This window comes from Columba livia, chromosome 11, assembly GCF_036013475.1.
Source record: "Columba livia isolate bColLiv1 breed racing homer chromosome 11, bColLiv1.pat.W.v2, whole genome shotgun sequence".
NCBI lineage: Eukaryota > Metazoa > Chordata > Aves > Columbiformes > Columbidae > Columba > Columba livia.
This window is the reverse complement of record NC_088612.1, coordinates 16721595-16746273: the sequence shown is the minus strand read 5'-3', so window position 1 is coordinate 16746273 and position 24679 is coordinate 16721595. Positions and strand designations below refer to the sequence as shown.

Sequence of the window (24679 nt, the reverse complement as noted above, 5' to 3'; positions counted from 1 at the left end):
AAGAACCATCCAGTATGAATGGCTCAGGCCGTGTTTGGGGAACTTTCACAGGGAGCTTTGTGTGTACAAAATGTGCAGACTTGGAACCTCGATTTGGTTGTTGTCTCTCTTTTGGTTTAGATGTGACAAAAGTTCATGTTGTCTGAATACAATGCAATCTGCATTCCAGCTTGGCCTCAAAATGAATGAACACAGATGTTATCTGCAGCGTGCTTTGACCTCCTTAGCATAATTTCTACTGGAAAGCTAAGCAGAAGAGGGAGATTACAAAATGCAACAATACATTTGAAGGCCTGGTGGAACCTTGTCTGAGCTGTGAGGTCTTTGCTTTGATTTCTGATACTTAACATAAACTACCCCACTGACTTGTTTGATTTTTCGATCCTCATATGCAACCAGCCCTATCACCCCCAGCCCACTGAAAATGAAGCACCTTAAACCCCATGGAGTTGCTCAGATGTTTAAGAGCAGATTCCCAACCTTTCTACTTCTGACCTCTTCGTTAGCGCTGACTGAACACCATTTACCTTGCCAAGTTATTGTGGCAGAGTCTAAACATCATTTTAGAGTCACTTGACCTCGTATTCCAGTTTTTGCTTCATGTGTTTGTTTTCGTTTGGGGTATTTTTGTTTTGTTTGGTTTTATTTATCTTTATCTCTTTTTTTTTTTTTTTTTTTTTTTTTAAGATTGGGAGTATGGCAGTGCACTGGAAAAAGAAAACACAGGTGCATAGGGTTCCATCAGATTTTATTGTTATTTTTAAGAGCCAAGCAGTGTATTAGGATAGAAAGATTGTCTGTTGCATTAAGCAGTGTAATGTGTTATGGAGTGTTATGGAGTGCATAGGTAAAAAGTTAGAAATGTAATTGTCTAGGACGCTGCCCAATTGCATGCCTAAAGAATTGTTACTGCCTAATGCTGGCCTAGTTTCTTTTAGAAATGAATTTTTGATGGAAAACCAGTGTCTTTTAGAAGATTTGACAATAAACTGGCCTTGCAAAAACCTGCTATTAAATCTGAAAGAGCAGAGTTTCTTGGAAGAGGCAGAGCATGGCAGGGAGAAGATGAGAGGACCTTTTTGCCATAGGTGCACAGACGATGCAGACTTTCTTTGCATGTCCAAGAACGTGACATTTGAGTGAGATGTTGGAAAGAGGTGTGCTTGATGGACAAAGGAAAAGCTTCCTTGTGAATCAGTATCTTGTCAAGTCCAAATAGGATTAGTAAACATTGCCTGCCTTGTGGGTAGGAGCAGGGGAGGCTGAAGGGATGTAGTGGAGCTAACTTGAAAATAGAGCTGTTAGGGAAAATAGATGTATCTGTTCAAAGAATATCAATTTATGTGCAACAAGATTCTTCATTTACTTGGTTTCCGCTACACAGTGAAGGACATTACCATTTCAAAGGCCCAAGTAAGCTTCTGGCTAGCAGAACCACCAGCATTATTTCATTACAGTCTGCTGAAATTGAGTCTTCCTGCCATGGTTTTGACTTTTATTCTGCATAAGTATAAAAGGCTTTATTTCTGGTGTGCAGTCTAACAAAGCAATTACTGTTATTTACCTCTGTTCACTCACAGAGAACCATTTCACAGAGGCTGTGCTGCATTTGACAAAGCCTAACAGTATTGTTACTGCTGCCTTTAATGGTTTCTCAGGCTCTGGTTCACATCAAGGAATATGAATGGCTTTTTCAGACAAAACTGTAAGCCTTGACAATGTGAGAGTTTTGCATTTTAAACGGACAGTCAAAGTTCGTGCACAAGATCTCTTCATGCCCCTGAAGCTATTTTATTGTATTAGCCTACTCGTTGTGTGCAATTATTTCGCTTTTGAATTTGTAGTTTATGTGTTGTGGTTTCTACCTTCACTGGGAAGTTAAGCGATTAGCATTATTGAGAGCATTTGGTGACCCTTATTTGAAAGCCTGATGGTAGTTTATAAAATAGACCCTAGAGAATGGAGTACTTATACCAGGGATGTCAAACTCATTTTCACCGGGGGCCACATCTGCAATAAATGTACATTTATGTAGGAATAGTTACATTTATACAGGCCTAAAATTACATTTGGCCTTTTGAAGGCAACCATGAGGCTGATGTGGCCCCCGGTGACAATGAGTTTGACACCCCGACTTACACTATCTCAAATGTTCCACTACCCAAAAAAGCCTGTGGGAACAGCAATTGGTTATTTTCTTTCTCTCTTCTCAATAGAGTTTCACTTTCAGGTCTGTGTTTTGACTGGATGATCAGTGAGTACTTGAGAATTAATTACACCTACCTGCAGAAAAACATCCTTAATGCCCGTGCAGTGTGACTGAAGGCAAAAACACTGAAAGAAGGCAGTCGTGTGGAGATCATTGGCTTGAAACTAAGACAACTGCTTTGTCTTTACTCAGATATGTGAAAATCTCATAAACCGATCAACAGAACATGCTACAAACCCATTTGTGGAAATGATTTTGAAACAAGTGCTTTAAAGCAACCAGAGGGCTTGGGAGATACTCTTGCAGATAACAGTCATTGCAGATGGGGTCTTGTGGCTAACTTGTAACAACCTAGATGATGAGCAGAGGATGCCTGGAGGTTAAGCACCAAAGAGACAGCACAGAGTGTGCAAGTGAAGAATTACATCACAGTGGGATTTCTCTGAAATCTCTAGGCACATGTGTGGTAGCTCAGTCCAAGTCCTGCAGGGTGGTTTGGTCTGTCAGGTGAAGCCTGAGTGGGAGAAATGGGCCAAGCTTTCACTTCCCGTGTTGGTGTTGAAGCCCAAGGGGCAGAGATGTTTAACTTGCTCTCTCATCCTGCCTCTTGGGGGGTCTGTGTTCCTGGTACCTTGTGTTCATCTTTCACTCATTGTAAAAGCTTTCAGAGACGAGGAATAGCCGGGCTTGCCTTGAAACCATTAGGTAGTGCAAGAGAAGAACAGGGAAATAAACTATTCAAATTAAATTGCTTGTAATATTTTGAAAAGCATGAGGCTTTTAAAATTATTTTGGCCAGAAAATTTAATTTGGGGGGGATTTTTTTTTCCAACATATAGCTGAAATGCTTTTACTTTTTTATATTCTCATCCGTATTAAATAAGTGATTGAGAAGCTGGTGAAGGGAAAGTTACAAGGCACAATCACCAAGCCTTGGTCCCAGACTTGGCTGTAGTGGGTTTCCTGTTTGCTATGAACAGTAAGGGCAAGAGAATATGGAGTGTGTTTTATAAGAGCCTAAGCAAGACTAAACCTCACTCCCAAATTGTTAAATAATCTCCAGGTGAGACAAGTAGCACACCACTCATAGCCAGAATTTGGCTAGGTAAACCCTTGAGGAGGTTGGCTGTCCTCTGAGTATAGGAAATCATGTACACTCTACATTCACTTTAAAACCGGCTCTACTATGTATTAAAATGGACTCAGTCTTTTCCAGGGGTTGCATTTCAGTCAGTTTGCAAAACTCTCTAATCTAGCTGGTCAATATCATTGTTAGCTCAAACTATATTCATTTCTAAAAGAACTGGGGCTCCTCAGCCATCAGCTCTATCCTTCAGTGTTCCTTCTTAATTACAAACATACTTGTAACCAGTCAGGGAGCAGGTCTGGTCTCTCATGATTAAATAACCAAGTACGTGGCTGTGATCTGTGAGGCTGGTTTCTGACTGTAGTGGCAATGGTTTCCTAATTCTGAAAACGTCAGACTCTTTTAAAAAAATCACAAGTGAATTCATGCAAGTCGAAGCATATTCATAACTAGGAAATAGGGAGAATTTGCCACAAAGATTATTCTCTATAAATAGTTCATTCAGATCTACTCTGCATATTACAGAGTCTGTGGCTAAAATTCTTTTCCTCATATCCAGGGGTTTCAGTGAGTCTCAGATGTTTATAGCTTGGACTGGTTTGCCTCTGTAAACAGAGTGCTTGAAGAACACATTGGATAACATTAAATAACTCTTCCAATGTAGCAATGCTGCTTAGAAGTCACTGAAGCTGAAGTCAGGTCTGAAAGCATCTCCATAAGCGAATGAGACAATTACCATAGGATCAGAAGAAAATTGGCTGAAATTGGAAATGCCTGAAAACATTTTAGTCATCTGCAGGTAGCATCCTGGGGAAAAAATGAGTTTATGGCTGGTCAGTTGCTCTCAAGGCAACTGCATCATAGGCTTGGGCTGCCTGTTGCTTGCTTTTTTCTGGTACATGGAGATACAGCATGTGTGAGTACTTTTATAATATTAGTTATTGCACTGTCCTTATCTGTCTTGGTTTCTTTTAGACAGAGAAACCTAGTTAGAAAGCATGGTGTCAGTTACTTATTGCTAATCTCATTTAACTTTCTTTAGAATATTCACCAATTAGTATCATTCTGTATTCCTGCCTGTCTTTCTCCCTAGCCGATTTTTGATCAGTTATGTCAGAGGACTGCCAATGAAATGTAAATCTGTGTAGCCTACTCTGTCTTGCAGTGTCATTTATGTGAGTTCGGAACTTTTTCTAAACAGGGAAAAATGTTTCAGCTATAGTAACAAAGCCGGCATTTTCACAGGTCTACATTTTGAGCACGCACTACCCAAGGTAGAATTTACAAGTTCATACGTAGGGATGGGGGTCTTTGAAGGAAAGAAGAGTCTTCTGTATGGGCTCTTGTCAGTGTTGGTGTGAGCGCAGAAATGTGCTTGGGGAAGAGAGGAGCAGAATGGTCTCAAGAAAAGATAAATGCTCTGAGCTTTGGTAGTCTTGCACTGAGCTGGAATGAGTATCTTAGGTGGTTTCTTTGGGGTTTTTTTGTCCCTTGAAGAACTTCAGGGCAAATTTAGTAACCTGAAGCTCTGAGAAAAGTAGATTTGTTTGCTGGGCAAAAAGTAGATAAACTGTAGCTCAGCCCTCAAACTTTAAAAGTTAAATTTGACTGCAAAGCAGCTTTATACCAGGCTAATTCTGTTATCAATGTATCATAATCCAGGTAACAGGCTTGCTCAGCCTTGGATAGCCAACAACAAAGCAAAGGGAGCTGAGCTGGGCCTGTGCTTACATTGTCTAACATTTTAAATTAGATTTTTGCAGGCTTCTTTTTTTTCCCCTTAGAATAACACCTCCATTGTTTGCAGACTACATTTGGAATTCAACAGGGAGATAACTCATGTAAATAAATGTTTCATCTGGATCCTGTTCAGATTTATTTGAGCTGAAGTGTTAAAATAATTGCCTCCTCTTTCCACTTTGTGCTGTGCAAGAAGGGGTTAGGAGCCTGCTTATTTAAGAAAGAAAAAAGCAGGTTCTAGCTACCATCAGCATTCAGTACATGCTGAAGGTTGCAGAAGAACTACCAGGGAGCCACCATCCTGTCTGGAAAGATCAGTGTGCCATCTCAGGAGCTCCTGCCATACGTGGTTCTTGGGGAAATAACAGAAAAGGGGTTCCAAATATTCTCTGAAAGAGGAAAACAAAAAGCTAAAATCTTAAATCTCCCACCTCTGATTTCTAGGCTAACATTCTTGAGGGTCCTTCATACCCTTAGCATAAATTTCACCTATATTTAGCTGACTAGTACTTCAGGCTTATTTCTCTGACAGTTCCTGACTCCATGAGCCATATAGTAGAATATTCTTTTGCCATGAACCTCACCTTTGGAAGCTGAGGAAGGACAAGATTAGGTAAACAAATGGTCCCTGGGCAGGAGATAACATCATCCTACAAGAAGCCTCCTGTTGGGTTCCCACAGCATTGCAGGGCAGCTCTGCAGCTGGAGCCTCAAGAAGCCGGAGCTGCTGCTCAGGGCTCTATGTGCATGACGTTTTTTTTCTATCCTGTCTAGCTTTAAAGCATTTAAGAACATTTCCAACAAGGAACACTTGTTTTCACATCGGCCGGCTCATCTCTTTATGGTTGAACTTACTTGTACAGTGGAGTCAGCATGATTAGATTTTTAAAGGGTAGCCATTTAATTGAGCAAGCAATTCTTTATAAATATACACCAAAATTACCTGGTAACTCCTTTCATTTTTTTTTCCTTATTCAAATTGTTCTAACATTGTTATTTCCTAGTTATTACCAAATGTATTTATATTTTTCTAATTCTCTAATTGGAATTGATACCTGTTAATTTTGATGGAGGTAATTTTTTGGGCAGCTGTGATTAAAAAAATAATCAAGAGAAAGAAAATCAGCAGGTTAGTGTCTGTTGGTTGCTTTCCAGGTATTCTTGTTACATTCATGAAAGCAATAGCTGAAAGCAGATTAAATAATTTTTATTTGGTTCTGTCAGTCACAGCAAAATATTTCAGTGTCACGCTGCTGGCAATATAAGAGGGCTGTGTTTAGCCATAGAGGCAGAAAATTCCTTGATGCTTTGACTGCAGAGAACGCAGCTGCTTAAGCAGGCACCACCTTGAGTTATCCAGGGCAGAAGTGTACTGCAAAGTGCTAATGGAACTGCTCAACTTTTAATAAGGAAAACTTTCAGCATCACTAATTGCATGCTGTGGGTGCACAGCTTGGATGGGCATAACAGGGTGTACTTGCGCAACATTCAAGCTGACCTAAAATGCATTTACAAGATGGCAATTTTTGCCATTTTCTGATGTTTCGAAGTGTTAGTTGTTTACTATGTTTGCTCCTAATTATTTGTTCTGTCATGAAAAGAGGAAAGCATTAGGAATGACAGGTCATTAATGAGATGATTCTGTGCTTCACTTCATTCCTGTCTGCATTACTACCTTGTGAGATAAACCAGCAAAAAGAAAAGACACTGACAATAGTGAAAATTGCCTATGACAAAATACTACAGCTGCAGTCAGTATTTCTGAGTAAGAGGAGGTGATAGTTTTAACAATAATTACTCTCTAATTTCATACCTCCAATTTCAGCTGCCTGCTGATGCGGGCTGCAATAGAAGCTTAAACTGGCATCAAGTTTCGTTCTTAGTATTATCTGAGAAGTGCAACCATCAATTCAAATGATTCGGTGGCTATATTATTAATGAATATTATCACATTGAAAATAATAGGAATAGAAGAATATTGAATACTTCAGGGTGATGTGGGTTTTGTATTATTAAATATTGATTGAGAATGTGCAGTTAGCTTAAGACAGGGCTTCAAAAGGAGATTTTCAGACAGGTCTACTCACATTTTTAGGGTCTTGTCATTCATTTTCCAGGGAGGGTAGCATTCTTCTTTCCCAAGTTCTTATGCAGGTGTCTTAAGGAAGAAATCTTCTTAAGGAAGAAATCTTGACATTATTTGCTCTCTGCAAACTCTTACCATACCTAGACGATATTTCTCAATGCAGGACTAAAGTCTGTTATTTAACAAGTAAGGTTTAGGGTTTGCTTTTTAATCAGGGTTAAATTCTTCCTGTGGAAGTAATACTTTCTTTGGCTAATGAGAAGGAAATTAGTATTAATCACAGAAAATGCCTTTTGTTTTTGGGTTTTGTGAGGGTTGGTTGGTTTGGTTTTCTGTTCTTCTGTTTTCTCCAGAGGAGTAATGCATTTGTCCAGAGAGAACATGCTGCTGACCACCCAGTGTAGTCTCCAGACTTCTGTGAAGGTGATGTTTCACATATGGTATAAGCCAAAACCCTCAGGACCTATCTTTTTGAAGTAAGGTGGTTGTTAAAATATTAAAAAACATGCTGCTTCTTCCCACAACACCTGATATGGAGAAAGCCTTAGAGACTACCATCCATAGATTGGCCCTGACTTGGGAATAATGCCCTCAAAATGTTAATTATCTGTGAATCTAGTGGCCATTAAGAACTAATGCAGGGTGCATTACAGGTACCTGAAGGATGTATAGAAAGGAAGAGGATAGCTTCATATCACACCACAAAGATTTGTTTAAAAGTAATTTCTGTTATGTATGCTTATTCATATATCTGAATATAAGACAGGAGCATGTCTGCTCCTGTGTCTACAGAGAGTATGTATGGCTAGAATGAATCCAAAAGACCAGGGCAAAGAATAAGTGACATCTGTAGATGCCTTCTTTTGAGGGCGGACTTCACACAGGCTTATTTCTGTATCTTTTTAATTCTTCCAGATTGGTAGTAGAGTCCGCTTTTTAGACAGTCTCACTGCAAGATTTTCTTGTGAAATTATTGCATGTGCCAACATCTCAGGTTAGTTTGTGAAAGAATTTTGGCCTCGTGCATAAATCACTAGCCTTCATCCAAGGGAAAGCACCTTCTTTTGGGACTTGCTTATTTTCTGCAGCTTGGCAAAATCTCAGACTCATTTGTAAGTCATTAGAAATATCATAGCAATGTGTGCCCAGTTACCCAAGAATGTAGGTGAGCCCAAGCAGGGGTCTGCTATGGAATGAAGGTATGTTGAGAATTTAGTTTGCTGGCTGCAATAATATCCCATATTTATTAAATGAAATATGAAATACAGATGCAAGTCATCTCAAAGGCACATGGCCAAGTTTGACTGCTGGAGTGCAACACACTGATTCATATTGGAGATTAATGTCTCTCCTAAATATTAGAGACTTTTGTGGAAAGAAGAGTGTACCACCCAGCACTGTCAGAATAAAAGGAAACCAATGGGGTGATCAGAATGACTGTGACACAATAATTCAAATATCTAAATATTTTGTCTGATTTCTTTATAAATGGGAGTTAAAGTGCTATGTAAAAGTAGCTACCAAAACTAAAATAACTGTTCAAGAAAGACTGGCAAGAATTAGCAATCAAATCATTGTACATGTGAAAGTTATTACAGCTAAAAAAAAAAAAAAAATTTAGATCAGGGTTAATTATAAGATGATGCAGTAGTATAATTAGTATTCTTCCTATGGAGGATTATGGGTCCTTCTAAATGCCCTTTTTGATTGCCTTCTTCCCTTTTTTAATTTCCTCCTTGTCCTTTTTGATTATCTACCCCATGACCCTCAGGGCTCCTAAATGTAATACAATTGAAATAACATTTTTGTTAGAGGTGGTTTTTTATATAGGCTATTAACCTCTTACTCACCAAGTGCTAAGAAATTGTTTTCTGTGAGAGCTCCAGTAACCACAGAGGGACTCTCCAGCATCCCTGGAGTTGTGTGTAGAGCAGGTTTTTGCCTGTCCTGAAGCAGCCTCGAAGGGTCTGTCAGGAGCCCATCTGCATGAGAATGAGCAGAGGGAGAAAAAAGAACTTCCTCGGAATGTATTATACAGTTTGGCAAGATAAGATCTAGTGGGTCTTTGATATTTCCAAGGCTGCTTCAGTGTTTTAACTGTGAGAATTAGGTATCATCGATTACCCTTTAATACGATTTTTAGAATATTCTTTTTTAAACTTTTATTACCTTAAAGAGCCATAGGCTGAGATTTTTTTCCAGAGAGTATATGGGATTCAACTACTTTCTTCTTTGGAATCCCTAAGAGGACAGCAGGATCTAACACTTCAGTCTGGTTTGGTTCCCATGAGAAGCAAGGATTGTTTCCTTTTTATTTTTCTTTAAAATGGACTAATAAATTGGATTTTGTTGCTCAACAAGCATTCCTATTGTGTATGTTTTTCTTAGGGCTAAAATTTTTTTGTAACTTCACTCTGGCAAAGCACACATCTGGTACCTGGGCAGTCAGATACTGTTAAGTTCCTGAGCTCAGCCTTCCAGTTAATAATATGCAGGGTACAGTATAAAACCAATGTGTGAGGGTACATCAAAATACAGAGTGCAGACTGCTAATTAAACTAAGTACATCTTGCTTGTTTTCTTTAATGTCCTTTACTAAAGTCTAGCAAAGAGACATCTGTCACTGTTTTATACATTCATGGCCATTTCAGGCATGAGGTTTAGGCTGGAGCTGTGGCAGTTTGAGACACTGCGTAAGACGCTACCCGTTATCTATTTTTCCAAGCTTAAATAAACTCATGTTACATTTCAGTCATGCAAGAAGAGTGAGGTCTTGTTTTTACTTGGCCAATAACCGGTTGTAACTTTTCTGTGCAAACATGAATGCATAAATAAGGGAAGCGTGATGTGGTCTGTTTAAAATTACCCTGTTTGTAACCAATAGGCTCCAGTATCGATAATTTCTTGTCTGCACTTGCGGTTTGCCTGAGACCTGTTGAATTGAGCAAGTCAGGGTTCCTGTCTTCTCAGACAGTATCCCTTCCTTGATATCTGTGGAACAAAAGCATCATGTGCAGATCTTTCTGTTTATGTTAAGTTTTAATATGGTCAGTTTTCTTTTTAGGATGATTAGCATTTTGATACTTAATGGAAAGGTCATTGTTTTCCACTCTGCCAGGAATGCAAGTGAACTTCATTACTCTAGTTGTCAGTGCATCCCAAATGGGCTACTACAGCTGATGGGAGATTTGTAAACAGATGAAATATTTAGACTCTATAACAAAGACCGTTGTAAGACTTTCACTGAAACAGTTGGTGTAGCCTTTGTACAAAGGCAGTTTCTGATGTGTTTCTATGCAGGTATTTTGCCAAACTGAATCATTTAAGTGGTCACACAGGTGGCATTTGAGCACAGTGGTGCTACTATGGTGGCATTAAAACAGACTCATTAGCATTGGTAGAGAATATAGTGAACCAAATAGAACTTTTAAGAGAGAGTTTTCTACTCTGTGTTAACTTGTGTCAAATACTGGTCAAAAATTTCCTTACCCATTGTCATTTTTAAAAGTGAGACTCAAAAGGAATGAGATGTGAAAACACAGTTAAGTAGCAGTAAATAAATTGTGTTTGCTTTATCATCTTCTGCAGTGCTTGCTTTGACTAAAGTATGAACGTTACCATGGGATTGCGTGTGCAGTACATCATAGATAGCTGGAGCTGAGCTATATGATGAAAGGGGGAAATGAGTCTTTGTTTTCTGAAGTAGGGACGTTGTTTTGTTCTATGTTTTTCAGGGATGCTGAGGTCTGTATGCTTTTCATTGTTGGCAGAGAAGAATATCGGGCATATATTAGTAAAGCCACATGTTGTTAGACATACAGGGTGGGGCCAGGAGAGGAGAAATTTAAGTCCAATTAAAAAGCACCTATTTTTGTGTTGCGAGAGCTGGATGCAAGAATACTTCATCACTCCATATTTTATCCCAGTGTGAAGGAGTTCATATAAGTTCATCTGAAGAAGATAAGCCAGGAACAAACAGCTCTTAATTTCTGTACAAAGTAGTATTAAGTGAGGTGTTGGTGTTGAATGGTTCTGAAGAAAGCAATCCTAGCCAAAGATAGAAGCAGCAACACAGAGTCACTTTTCTGCTTGGAAAACGATACTGATGATATTTTAGAAAAAGTGTTAGAAGTTAAGACTAATAATTTTTTTGAATGAGAGTAGGTGTATGTTACTGTGTCTTTTAATATCTGATACATTTTTTGAAGAAAGAAATTGCTTTTGCCTTTTTTTTTTTTTTCCTTTTAGCCTAGCACTTCCATGCCAATAGAATTTTTGTGTCTCATTGCTCTCAGAATAGCAACACATATTTGGTAGAAGTCGTTGAATGCCTGACTTAAAACATTCCTGGGTGTCTGCAGTCATTTTGAAGTGTTTTAGGACAGAAAGACCAGTTTATCAGGCTGTCAAACCTGGAAGCCTAGGTGGGAAGACTGCTGGGAGGTTTCCCAGTGCTGCATCTCAGCAGAGATCTGGGGAGTGCTGAAAATCAGTAGCTTGGCGATGGCACTGGTAGGCTATAAAAACTCTCTATTGGCGTGTCACAGTTAGACGCAGTTGAACTCTGAACTCCTGGATCGCTCTTTACCTGCAGTCTAAGTTTAGTTCCTTTGCTCATCCTATCCTCTCCTTGGTTCTGTCTCAGAATGACATAGTACGTTTGGTCGGTTTGCGTTATGTTTTTGAAACTGAAAGTAGGAAAAGGAACAAATTGCTTGTTGTTCCTGGAATACATGGGCAACTTGCTTTCGAGATGAAACAGCTGTGTGTTCAGAGCTCACAGCTTGTATTTCTTGGGACTAGGATGCCCTTGCCTTGCTTTCCTGGATTCTCTCCTGGATTCCCAAGTAAGCAATTGCCATTTTTGTTTTTTCTACTTACAAAAACCACCTACAGCAAAAGAGCAAGAAAAAGGACATGGATACAAAAGCACTACTTAAATTCTCCATTTTTATTAGCACAAATAGGGAAACAGTAGATAGTCCCATCATTTTAAGACTTTCTTCTTTTATTTTCTGTTAACCAGAAGCCTAGGTTTTATTTTCTCACAAGATTGTGAACAGATAGAGGTTCTCTTGGTCTCAAATACAGCTACATTTTATCATGCAAATCTGAGAGAATTAAAGGTTACGTTTAGACTATGCATACACTGTCTTTGGTAGCCAGGCCTGATCATGGGTTTAAGTTTACCATGCAAATCTCATCAGCGATGCCTGAGGAAGGGTGGGAAAGGGTGTTCTTCTGTGGCTGAATTGTTGGGCGAGTGAGGTAACTGAATCAACAATTGCACAGGAGTTTTTGGTGGTGTGGGTGGTCGAGGAGCCAACTTTTGAACACCCAGGCGTAGATACCCCCCGGAGCTGTGCGCCGAGGTGGTTCTGCAAGCTGGTCCTGCCTTTCTGCACTGTGTTCTAAGGCCCAATGGCTTGTGTGGCAGCTCATGTTTTGCCAGCCTCTGATTCAGTAAGAAACTGCCCTTTTGCTGTTCTTTGAGAAGATGCTCGTGAAGAAAAATAATTGAACCATTTTGTAAAGTCTGGAGGTTTGGTTTAGGGGGTTTTCTGTGTTACTTTGTGTGTTGTGTTGTTTTGGGTTTTTTTCAATTGAAACATTTAAACTCTCACATTCTGGACTTGAAAGAGTTGTGAAAATGTGATGGCAATTGGCCTGTATTCCTTAAAATCTGTACTTTTAATTTGTTTCCTAATATGCTGGTGTAACTCAAGTGTTTTTCATGCTTTCTAGTTTATTGTTTAATAAACGATGTGTAGTTGAGCTTTATGAGGCTTGAGGAGTCTTGGAAGGGAGCACATCCATAGTCATTTGTCTTCTAAGACATAGTTCAAAAAAAGATCAGCATTTCACGGGAAAACAGGTCCTTCTCTGTGTCTTGTCTTCAGTAACCTGTGCAGAGGGCCTGAGGGCAGGGCAGGCTGGGCCCAGACTCTCCCTGTGACCTGGTCTGCCCCTGCCTGTTTTCCAGGGGTTGTGCAGCACAGGAGCCAACTTACAGCTTGGAAGGGAGATGGGGATCGAGGCCTTCAAAGGCTTAAGTCAGCTGCTTGTTGTGCATCTAAAAGGAAGGATTTAATGTATGCCAGGACTGAAAGTGAATACCAAGTGTTCCTTTTGGCAGGACACTGCAGAGTGTGTGCTTTTGAAAAGAAAAGCCTTTCTTGGGGGGAAGTGGTGCTTCCTGTTGTTGGTACCTGTCTTCAGGGCTCAGCCTCAGAATTTGAGAAATAGTTCAATTCTAGCACGCTTTGCTTGACCAACACAAGCAGATAACGTTTCTGATACCTGGGCTGTTTGCAGCCATATCAAAACAAACCAAAGTCTCTATTGCTGTGTTTGGCGGTGTACTTGTCACCTACACTGTAGTTAGGACCCAGAAGTTGTTAACTTGACATGAAAGGGGAAAAAAAAAAAGTATAGAAGACAATTTTCCCCAAATTGAAACTCACAAAAGATAAGGAACGCTGCTTAAAACAGAAACCACAAAAGCTGGGAAATTACAAATTACAGTTATTAGTCATTCTTTACTGGCAAGAGGAGGCAATAAAAAACCCCACATGTTCAAATATGGTGTGTCAAATAAAGTGACTTTTCTGAATAGAGGAGGCAGTTGTGCCAGGATCTGTTCATCTCAAAAATGCTGTGTAGTATGAGCAGACAGCAGTGGGCTGCCATTTTGAGAAGATTTGGGCACGCACAAAATTCTTTTGTTACTTTGGTAACAACTTGTATTGTACCTGTAGAGTTGCTCTCCTGCTCTAAATTTGCTCTGGCTGCACTCCGGGTATGAGAAGTGGGCAGTGTTTCTGGCTTTCAAACATTGCACATCTTAATTACAATAACAATGGTATGCGTGAGAAAAAGTTGGGCAGACCTTGAGGTTTGTCCAATTTAACAGAAGATGTGATACTTTAGCAAGATGATTTGCTTATATTCTGGATGTAATGAGGAAGAGTATCCTCCTGCATAAGGTTAACTTACTGTACTGTTTAAACAATTTCTAAAAATTATTAGAAACCTTAATAAACAGAATGACCCCCTGGTGTATGGAAGCATTCCAGAGAGAAAGAAAGGTAGGAGGCTGCTAGATGAACCTTTTAGCAAGCTGATTTTTCAGAGATATTTTTTTTGTGCACCAAAGAACATGAAAGCCATGTTTAAAAATTTAAAGCCTTGATACGTTCCAGTTCTGTGGAGCAGCAGAAAGAAGCAGCTTTTTACAGTGCTATAATTCCCTATCCAGCAGCTCTTTAAATTAGGATGTTTACGACAGCTGTTTGTACTTAATGGAATGCACATAGACTTGGTCATTAATTATCGGGATGTTTTTTCCAGTTATTATTTGTATCCGGTGGGTCAGGTGGTTGTGATCCTGCTGTTGTCAGTGCAGTAAATGCACTTTAATTTAAAAAGAAAAAAGAAAAAAGTAACCTTTCCTTCTCCCTATTTGTCTTTCCAGTGGCTGAGAATTTTGTAGGAAAAATATTCAACAACAGTGAGTTATGGAGCTTCTTTTTTTGTAATGCAGTCATTTAACAGCTTCAAGTTGGCAGCGATCCCATCCACCTTAATCCTCTTCACAGTTTGCAAGCAGTCAGCCGAGAGCAAGAGTGCGCCAGGACTTAATAGACCCCAGTGTCTGAACTTATGGCATTTGCGTTGAGCTTCTAAAACTGGTCTTAAGTGCCTAGTAAAACCCTACAGCTTTGGTTTTGTTAATTAGAGACTCCCTTCCACTGATCTGTGGAAAACATTGGCCAACATGTTCTTTCAGTTCAGTAAATATTTATACAACTTTGTATGATTTTTAGTAATGAATACTGCTCATTTTCAGCATGTCCAAAAGAGGCTCTTTCCACATATTAACAAATTCCTTGTCTGACCCCTGCTGAGCATGGCAGTTCAGGTTAGGAAAAAGTAAATTTCATAGGTAAATCTTGTAGGATTTTGAAGGGGTTTTTTTCTGAACTCCGCTTTGCCATATCAACATTTTTCATCATATTTGTCAGGAGTTTGACTGGAAAATGAAAAACAAACAAAATCATAACAAAAAAAACCAGCAAACAAACAAAAAACACACACACAAAACCAACAACAACAAAACCAACAAAAAACTGTGCATAGCCAGTACTATCATTGAGTATCTGTCAGATAACTGAATGTTGTCCTGTGATAATATTAGTCAGCAAACTACCAGGATATATTTATATGAGCTTGCTGGGATGTATTAGCACCTTTCAAACTTAATCCTATTTATCCTTACCCATAGGATCCCTGTGAGGCAATATTATCCCTGTAACGCAGATGGGGAACAGAGGTTGAATACCTGGCTCAAGGACACTTTCAAAATCCTTGCCTTAGATGTATTGACAATGTTGCCCATCTGTGTGGGAAGATGCATAGCCAGCTATTCGTATGTAGACATTTAGCTGCATATGCAAATGCCTGTTCGCTGTGTGCACAAATGAAAGTGGGCACGGAAGCACTGAATTCCTTTACGGAATCATCACAGAAAGTGCTTGGAGAATTTCTCCAGTGTTTTTAGCTATTTGTTAGTGGAGTCTTACTTCCAAAATTTGCACAAATTACTTACTTCTTCCTTCAGTTGTCTCTCCTGTGTCCTGATCTTTTGATTCCAGTACTGCTCTTGGTTGCATTTATGCAGTGCTACTGATGTTACAAAGCGACGTGTTATTTTTTACATAAAGTATCTTAGGCAGTAGTTTTCCTAGATTTCTCATTCCTTAACACTGGGTGCACATCTTCCTGGGGATACTTGGGTTAGGATAAATATTTGGATCTCAAGAGAATATTGAACTAAGTCTGTCCAGTTTTCTGCATTGTGATGAGACAGAGCCATAGTAATATCTCTTAAAAAGTCATTCCTAAGGAAACCAGCTCTCATGGTTAAGACTGCAGGATGCAAGAGCCACTTGGAGACATTCCATCATTTTTTAATGCATATGATAGCCTAATGAATATGAGTAATAAATTTCTTTTTAGCAGAGCTCATCCTACGGTTTTCAGTTGAGTTTATTACATGTATTAACTAGTATAGACACTTAACCCAGAAGTGTTTGTTACAGCCAGGCTCTATTATCTCAAAGATGAGCATGATAAACCATGCTGTCTTGCTTAAGGCACATGCTAAGCTCCATAATTCTTGCCCAGCAGCTCAAGGTACAGTGTTCCATCCCATGCTGGTTACGTTGAAGTTAATGGGAGCTTTGTTTGCATGTGAAGTGTGTGGTGGCCCCACAGAACCTTGGAATGCCTCAACTGTGAAGTCCTCTTTGAAAGCAGTTTAAGAAAAAACAACCCTCTATATGTTTCATGAGTTAGTTCCAAATGTGATAGCAGGCAAGTGTAAGAGAGAATGCTAGATTGCTTGTAGTAAGTATGCACAGTAGCAGCAACTTAAATTTTCTCAGAAACAAATAGAGAGTGGGAAGTGAACCTTCGACTTTTATCTCAATTAGTTGATGTACAGAGGGAGCATTCTCATTTTCAACCTGTGTAGATCTGTATTGCCTATGTGAAGATGATAGGAATTCTAGGCACCTTAATTAGATGCCTGAAGTTAAGGCATGTTGCAATTCCTATGTGCCAAGGCGGTGCTGTAGCAGCTCTGGGGTAGGTGATGTGGATGAGCATGGCTGATTTCCATGCTGCGGAGATCTGATTAGCCTGGGAATCGTTGGTGCTGAGCTGCCCCAGCTGTGGTGACCCAGCCAAGAGCTGCCAGGGGATCCTCCTGTTGCCAGGGGATCCTCCTGTTGCCAGGAGGCTGTGGGCTGGCAGTCCTGCCCCGATCTCCAGCTAAGGGTCACATTCCAGCCAGCCTCACGTCTTTCTTTTAGTTGCTACATTTTCTGTATTCTGCAAAGAATTGTAAACCTGCCTGTAAGGATGATCATCTGTAATTTCAGATTTTTAAAACTGCAAGCTTTTCTAAAATGATATTCTTTCTATAGTTTGCATTTTTAGGAATAATTCTGTGGCTATCACTGCTGTCTAGGGATAATTGTATAGATGTGTGTTGTGCAAATATAGTAATAAATTCAATGCAAAAAGTATAATCTTATACAAAAAGTTTAAAAATATTATTCTGTATCACTTTCAAGAGGAATAGCTGTGTTGAAATTGTCTGCTGTTAGGCAGTATCTTAGATAAATTGGGTGGCTTAGTGCAGGGACTCCGAGAAGTCTTCTGACACAGATATCATTTCCTTGCTGCCTCTTCACCTATGTACCAAATAGCTCTATTCAGAGCTTTTGTTGACTATGGCTGGCAGTTGTCTTGGCCCTTTCAGCAGAGACTGATACTTCACTGCTTAAAATGCAGGAGGTCATTCAGGCTCTTCAGATATTTGGATGAGAATTTTCTTTAAGTTAGTGAGAGGGCTCATGAGTTAAAAGTAAGTTTTCTCGATGAATGAGCCTGAGGAGCAGAGCTCCCTCTCCCCCCTCGTTCAGATGTAGTTCACCCTGCTGCGAGGTACAGCGCACTGGCAAGAGAGCCATTTGCCTGGCTGCAGCTTGTTGGATTAAAGAGAACCCTTTGGTATCAAGTGTTGTCAATGCAGCAACTTTTGCAAGCACAAAATTTACTTAGAAAAAGTTCTTTTTTAATTGCCCCAGGACAAACCCTTGCATGTCATGCTTTAGCCTGGAGAGAGTTTTTATATGGAAATATATATATATATATATATTATATATATATATATATATATATATATATATATATATATAAGATAGAGGATGTCTAGAGTTTGTCAAGCCAATTGATGCTGCAGGGAATGTGCTGACTTTCTGTATGTGTGGAGGATTCTTAAAGCAGCTGAGCAAAATCCTTCTCAGATAAGATGCTTTCTATTTTGTCAGTTAAGAGCATCCTCAAATTGAAATAGCTCAAACATAATCAAATCTCCCTTCCTCAATCCCTTGCCTTCTCCTCCCAACCCCCTACACAAGCCATCTCCAAAAGGATAATCCTGGCAGTGATGTCATTAAAATGAATTTACAGACCAGTGCTCAATTTTCTTGTCTTGAGCTTCAATTGCTAATGCTGTAAATTTGAGCTGTTTATGTAAAAGAGTCAGGTTATGCCTTTTTCCCACCCTTGTTTAATTTCCCTGGAGCCCTGAGAATAACTAATGTGGGATTATTTGGATATTTTCATGCCTTTTTTTTTTTTTCTTCACTGCTTCACAGTTTCGTATTGCATCCAAGCATTCGGAAAAGCTCTTGCTATATTCCTGAGGGAACCATTGTCTTCAGGGAGCAGAAAGTTTAAGGAAAGCATTTTGCTGCCTGAATGTGGTTAGAGATAGTAACAGTTTCTGGTAGCTGCTGTCAATGGTGATATAAAGTACAGAAATTTCTCTGTTTTCCAAAAATAAAATATTTTCTTTATGGTCTTCAGTTATTTTGGCCTCTGGAGAATTTTTCAACCACTGGATACAGTTCATTCAAACTTAAGAATCAGGACCCATCCTAAAAAAGATTAGCATACAAACTGACAAGGCAAAGAGAGGAAGAAACAGGCTGAATTTAACTCTTTTTTTGGTAGGAGATCAAAATACATAGAAATTACGTGGATTTTGCACAGTCATTGGAGGAATTGATGGCAAAACCAGAATGTGAGTACAGGTCCCTCAACTCCTAGAGCATAAGGCTGAAATCTTAACTACATTGCTTCAGCCTGGCAGGTTCAACCATGCTGTGTCAATCATATCGGTTCACTAAAGTTGTAGAAATGGGTCTCTTCCCACAGACTTAAACATAAGTCGAGAGATACATGACACTGATAGCTTCCATGAGTTCAGTGCACAGAGGGGGGTAAGAAAAGGCTAAAAGTCAGTCTGAAACACATGTTGGAAGCAGGATTTTTGCTTGGGACTTACACACTTCTTAATGTAACACGCTTTTTCCTTCCCTTCTTTATCTACAGCAAGTATTTCCCTACTTTTGAGTAGGGCTTTTAAGGGAAACTGTTGATCTCCTAATGGAAGATCTTTCCTACCATTAAGAAGGGTGCTCCTAGGTCCAGGATCATGCAGAGTATATTAACTTTCCCACACAACTACAGGCATACCAGAACTCTAATGTAAGTGAAAAATACATTGGGATGGTATCTGTGCTCTATAATTGAATAGATAAAGCAAACAAAGCATTATCTTGCAGTAGCAAAAACAGGCCTTTGTGGTGCAAAGTAACTGTCACTTTTGGAGCATTGATTCAGTATGTCCTTTTTGACGTGTCTTCCTGAGATGGTAAACGCCACTTTTAAGTATATGTTAGAAAAAGCAAATGGACTCCTTTCTGATTTTTTAATGGCTGTGTTTATTGTACTTCATATAACTCATAAGCATTTTTCTTATAGAAATTCTAAAATATACTTTAGATCAAGGGGATGTTAATACCTTATTCTATTTCTTAAAACATAAATATAGCATGAGCTGCATTTGAATTCTGGAACGTAGTTATCTCTGTAAAGGAATTAAGCTTCTCCATTAGTCCCTAAGTACAGGGATCTGCTAATATTTCGCCTGTACTGTGCATCACCAACCATCACAGCACTGCGGGGAGCACTGCAAAACAGCTGGCATCCCCAACACACAGGAGCGGAACCAGCAATGCTCTTTAAAGAGAAGGAGAAAAGAAAAACTCTGGGAAGCGAGTGTCCAACCAAATTTGGGGTGTATTGCGCTAGATAAATGCAGTTAGATGAAAAATAAATTTCATTAGTTATTTTAGATATGTAGCATATATGAGACAGCACACCAGCCCCTGTCTTTAGTACAAAATGCGTAATGCTATGGATTCTTTATTTGCGATTTGTTTGAATTTATTAATTCAGATTTTTTTAAACAAATACTATCTAGTGGGGATTAAGCTTTTTTTTCTGTAGATAAACATTGTAAATGAGGAAAGAGTAGGCTGTCCTTTTTGACAGATGGTGAGGAAGGTCATAGTTTTCCTTTGTCTGTTGTAACTGTCACTGCAAGTGCAAGGTGAATGAAACTTGGCAATTTTTATCACTTCTATTGTGCTGTAGTATTAAGTAACTGTTAAAAGGGAGCAACAAGTGCAGTATTCACAAGCAGGCTAAGAAGGAATTAGAAATTTGTCAAACTCCTGTCAAGAAATGTAGTTCACATCAGGAGCAGCCAGTTTATTAATTTTGCTGGAGTCGACAGACTTTTCTCCAGAGTGTTCTCCCCTTTCCTGAAATAAGTTTAGTGATTTAAAATCAACTCTCCAGGGGTCTCAGCACTGAAGGAGTCTGAAGTGTTGAAGTGCTACCTGTGCTATATTCAAGTCTCAAATTTTGCATTAACTTCTAGCACAAATCCTTCCCTCTCCCTATTTTCCCCTTATTCATCCAAGCTGATGAAGACGACATAATAGAATCTTATTTCTTTTCCTCAGGAGAGCAAAGCAATGAGAAGTTGAGATTCAACCTCAGTATATTTTGAAATAAAAAAGGAAAAAGTTACCTCGATGGGAGTCTGCTTGAAAAAATGTGATTTTTGCAACAGTCAGTCTCAAAAGAGTACTGAAAGGCAAGTGTACAAGCACATTGCAGCTAAAGTGTTCAGTTGGGATAGATGATGTGTAAGGAATCAATTTTTCTGGATCAAAAACAGTGCCTTATAAATACCTCACAGAACAACTGAGGAAAGAAAATATGCTCTCTATTAAAAATATTGATGACCTTTTAATTAAACTTAAAATAATCCTTCAGTTATAGTAAGATCTTCATTTGCTTCATTTGATGCACAAAAGGCCGAACTTGTTCAAGGTGTTAAGTAGATGAAAGTCATTGAGGCAAAACAAGGAATTCAGCCTAATAGGCTTCCTTCGTTTTATTGAAAGGGCTTGCATGGCAGAGAAATAATACCTTATGTGACAGCTGACATTTGAAATCCTGTAGAATCTACAAAACAACACCGAATTCTCTGTAGTTTGTGTGGAATTATCTGTTCAATGCTATAGGATGATTTGAAAAACCCTTAGGAAATGTTTGGGTTTTTGTATATTCGTGATAAGATCTTAAGATATTTACATATTATAATATGACCTTAGCATATTATTATGTGAACTACTTTTAGAATGGAGGCCCAAATTTCATTTCTAAAATGTATGTGGGTTACAGTATGAGATGCAGCATTAAAATTCTGGTCCTCGGACACACTGTACTGCTTATCATGTAATATCTCAGTCATCTTGATGAAGTCATGAACTGATTGTGAAAGACGCAGTGAGAAAAGCCTTGCTTGGCCAGCTTTTGAATTAAGATCACTGCTATGAGCCTGGCAACCCAGTTCATAAATATGCGACTTGCAGTAACCTAACTGCTTAGTTTCTGTTTCTTTGTCTGTAAACTGCAGATAGTGTTTGGGTGTTGAGGATATATCAGCACTAGCTTCACGATATGAAGCACTGTCAAAAAACCAACTCAGTAACACCAAGGAAAACACAAAAAGTACCTATGGTAGGGTCACCTGCTTTTGGGTGAGGGATGAATCTTAGTGTAATTGTCACATTGTTTTGACTAAATTTCTCACATCTTTGCAAACATTACAGCTTTACCTATAGCCAGTTACAGAAGTTACTCAGTAAAGTGCAATCATACAGGTTGATTCTAAGCTCGAAAAGGAATTGACCAAAAAAAAAGTGCTTGTAGCTCGCAAGCATATCACCTTGTGTGATATTCCTGCTTGTTCCCAAAAGTTACTCTGGTCTTTATTGTGTCTATATTTGGATCAGAGATCTCCCAGAGCGACTTGTATGTCAGAGCAAATGGTGTTGATAAATCACTTGATAGTGTCCTTCCCGTGCGCCATTTCCTCCAGCTCAGCAGAGAAACCTTATCTGTGTTGTATCAGGGGGGATTGTGCTAATCAAAATGCCAGCTTTCAGGTAAAGTATATAGCAAGTTCCAATTACTTTGTAACTTTCCTATATCCTTTTTCATCCCAATTTTACAACTTGGCCAGCTCCTTTCCACTGTCATGAGACTTGTACATTTGCATCACCCATGGAGGCATCTGTTCTTTAATAGAGGTGATCATCATCACGGAGTTGACCAAGCAGTATTTGTAGCAGGGCAGTAGGAACCTCTTGAAGGTGTTGGAATGTGGTACAGACAAAATGCAGTAGCGAGGTGCTCTTTGCATTGGCATCTTTGCAATACTAATAATAATCTTTATCCATTACCCTCATTTTATCCAGCAGATGAAACTCCATGAAGCTGAAATTTTGTTTTGACATGCATTAAGAGCGTACTTGATGCTCTAATACTGAGTTTCTGTGAGGATTTCCATTTGCAAGAAATTGGCAGCCATATACAGTTGCCACTGGCTTCAAGGGGCAAAAACAAGTAGCACTTTCATTTGGCCATACAAAAGAATTACTTTGTTTGCAATACGTGAATACTTGGAAGTGATTCTGTCTTTTACTGATGAGTGTGGAAATTCAGCTTCTCATAGAAAGGTGTAATTGGATCAGAACGTAAGCTACAGAAAGGGCGGCTGGGTGAGAAGTGTGTAGCCGGTGCAGGATGCTGTTTTCCATAATGTACTCCCATTCTGTAAAATTTAGAGTAGCTCATGTGGCATATTAATGCTATTTTAAATAGATTCTGCCATATCAAACAGTGTATGGTACAATATCCTATGAAAGGCTTGATGCTCAATAAGACTGGGTACTGTGACTGGTAAATCTTTGTTACTTGTATTACTGATTGTTGGAGGCCTAAATCTTAAGTGATTAATTTTGTAGATGCGAACACTGTATGTAAAAGGGGATATCCCACTGCAGCACCAACATTCACTGTATGTCATTTCAGAAAACTGAATGGATTGGTAACTCATGAATTAAGGAAATGTATTTATCTTTTTGGTTGTGTTTTGTTGTATTTTATGAATGTATACAGCTTCCAGAGTTTTATCTTCACATTCTATTTGTGGACATCTCATGAACATAGAGCATAGAAGATAAATGGTTATATTCTTAAATGCAACAGATTTTATTGAAAGGTATTATAGGGTAGAATAAGAAGAAAAAGGAATTACAATTACATCTTAAAAGGTGTCCTAAATAGGAACCCATTATTTTCCCTTCCCTAACATTAGAGTATCCATCAGATGATTTTAAATCATAATCCAGCATATTTAACTTTGCAATATTCTTAAATAATGCATGAAATGTAAGTATCAAGGATGACAGCTACATGTTTGCTAGCTGTTCCGTTTTGTTTCATTTTGTTTTGATTTACATATATGGAAGAGGTTTGGCCACCTGTGTGAAAATGTTCCCATGGTAGTTCTAGTTACCTGAAGGCACAGAACTGGGGCATTGAGGCTTCTCTTATCTCCCATCTTGCTGGACTGGCTCAGAGTGAGGGTGAGAACGGGTGTCACCAGGACCACAGCGGCCTTGTGGTTGCTGGCTCAGCCAGTATCTCAGCACCTGGGCCTCTCTCTGAGAATTTCAGTTTTACTTTATGGACAGTTAGATTTCCATGTACCTGGAGAAACGGCTGAAAACGGCTGAGTTAATGTACAGGAAGATTGTAATTCGATAGTTTTCTGGATTTTATGAAAATACGATGAAGTCTTTGAGGCCCAGCTCATGCTTTTAAATGTTAAGTTGCCAGAAGTCTTGAACAAGGCATTCTGAAAGCCTTGTATGAGAATGGAGAGTGCAATGTTGAGGTAAAATGTTACTTTGAAATTACTTCAAAGGTGTTCTTGGGATGAAGTGCCTGATATGGTAGTTCTGGGAGAGGAGCCAAGTAAAATGTAACTTCATGCTTCCAAACAGAGGATGAGAGCCTGTGCAGTGGGGTGGGCTGTGGGGTGTCCAGCACACACAGGTGGGCATATGAACCGGCCAAACTTGCTGCTTTTACAAATAGTGCTGTTTGACTCTTCCTAATGGCAACAAGCAGGGAGTCTGCAAATATGGTGCTACTCGTTTAATGGTTCACATCTGCTGGGATAAATTCTTTGTCCAAGATCATACTAGGCAGAAAGAAGGTAGAACTGTAGTCAGTGAATCACCCGGTGGGGGGGCGGCAGCTGGGAGGGCGATTCCCCTCAGGAAACTACACACCTTACAGAGCTGCCTGCCCGCAGACCTGTTGCCGGGGAAAGGAACCGTTCCCGTTAGCAAACTGACAGGACAGGGCCTTCCGCTGAAGGACACCCTGTTCTTTGAATGTCACAGGGGAAACGTGTCATGCGTACGGTGGTGGTGTCTGCCGCACTCGTGCCAATGTTCTCCTGTCGCTGTTAAAGCCATGTAAAATGGTGGGTTGCAGTAAGGCTCGCAGTTGAAGTAAATATACAATGCTAAGAAAATCTGTGACAGTTGTGAAATGTTGGGTTTCCTTACACTTTGTAGTCTATTTCAAGAACTGGAGGAGCTTGTTTGGCTTTATACAACTCTGTGCATTTAGCTGGATTCTGATAATGTAACTGTTGCTCTACAAGGCTATTTTGAAATCCTTTGTGATTTGTTGTGTAACTGGT

General features: G+C 39.3%; 1 protein-coding gene across 4 annotated transcripts in view; it reads left to right on the top strand.

Annotated features, from left to right (window-relative positions):
- RORA (RAR related orphan receptor A) overlaps positions 1 to 24679 on the top strand; it is a 397620-nt gene that overhangs the window by 251235 nt on the left and 121706 nt on the right.